Source organism: Vidua macroura, chromosome 24 (assembly GCF_024509145.1).
Source record: "Vidua macroura isolate BioBank_ID:100142 chromosome 24, ASM2450914v1, whole genome shotgun sequence".
NCBI classification, from domain to species: domain Eukaryota; kingdom Metazoa; phylum Chordata; class Aves; order Passeriformes; family Viduidae; genus Vidua; species Vidua macroura.
Window position 1 is genome coordinate 5040607 of NC_071594.1, and position 1601 is coordinate 5042207.

Genomic DNA, 1601 nt, shown 5'->3' on the forward strand with positions numbered 1-1601 from the left:
ACCTGGTGGCTCACCTTGTCACCGCCGGGAGCCGCTTCCTCTTCCCTGCTCCGTGAAGAATCCCGTGGGAAAAAAAAAAAAAACCAAACCGGCAGCAATCCCTCCCAAAAATGCCCCTCTGGAGCACAGCGGGGGAAACTGAGGCAGGAGAGGCGGAGCTGGTGGGACACCACAGGGGAAATTTAGGGGATCCCCTAAAGCTGGGGATGTGCCAGTAGGGGAACAATTCCAGATGTGCTGTAGGGGAACCCCAACAATTCCAGAGCGGGAAGGGCGCTCCAGCACCCAGATCCCGAGGGTGGCAGCAGCCCTGGGGACACGGGAAGGGCTGGGGACAGCGATGCCCCTCCTGCCACCGCCACCACGTGAGCCGGGATGGGTGTCCCTGCTCCCAGCTCCGAGAATTCCCGCTCTGGATCACATCCCTGCCGGCCACCCCGTAACTCCTGCCAGCCCGGCTAGCTGGGATCCCTCTCCCCACACTCCTCCAGCCCTAAATCCATATTTTCCCATTAAAAAAAAAAAAAAAAAAAAAAAAAACCACCAAAAAAACCACCCGAGCCCAGCGTGGATTTTCTAAGGGACAAACCGGCAACAAGGGATGGGAGAGGGATAAAAAAATAAAATAAAATAAATAATTAAAAAAAAAAAGAAAAAAAAAAAAGGCTGCGAGCGCTTTTCGCTGCTGCAAAGGGTTAAAAAAATAAAGTCGGGAAAAGCGATAGGAAAAACACACGCGGCTCCCAGGGAAGAGCGCGCCGGCTGCTCCCGTTTCCCTTCCCAACATGCCCCGCTCCTGGGAAAGTGTGGGCTGTTTTCCATATATAACTGCGAACTGTTCCATGCAGTAAGAAGTCTAATTAAAGGGAGCCAGGCGAGCAGGGGAAGGCGATATTTATCCCGGAGAAAAGAACCCCCATCCTCAAAATCCTAAATGCAGACCCTCGCCCAGCAAGGGGGGAAAAGAAAAAAAAAATAAAAATAAAGAAGTCCTGTGGTGGTGGTGGTGGGACCGCAAAAAAAAAAGTAAAAAAAAAAACCAAAAAAAACCAAAAAAACAACCAGGCGGGAGAGGCAAATCAAAGCTTGGAAAATATGGAGAAATAGGAGGGGAGAGCCAGATGGGCCAGGAGAGCATGGGGAGGGGCAGGGCAAGGAGGAGGGAAAGCTCCTCCGAGCTGGGATGAGCTCGGGTGAGCTGGGAATGAGCTGGGAGGGGGCACAGGCACCCCCGGGAGCCTCCCAGGGTCCTCCTGCCCCGTCCCCCCGAGGTGGGAGAAGCGAGGATTTGAGCAAACAGCAGGAATCGGCTTGGAAAATAAATATGAAAGCGAATCTACGCGGGCGGGAAGGGGCTGGGAAATGCCTGGAGGCACCGGGAGGGATCCAGGGTGGGTGGGAGAGGCTGGGAGGGAAGGGGCAGCACCCTGAGCACCCATCCCGGGCACCCACCCGCTCAGGTGGAGACCCCCAGGGTCTCACCCCACCCCGACACCCCGGCCCAGCTGAACCCCGGCGGTGTTTTGGGGGAACTGTCTCTTCCCGCGTCCAGAGGGATGGAAAAAACCTTGGAAAAACCCTGGATGTGCTTTTCAGAGGCG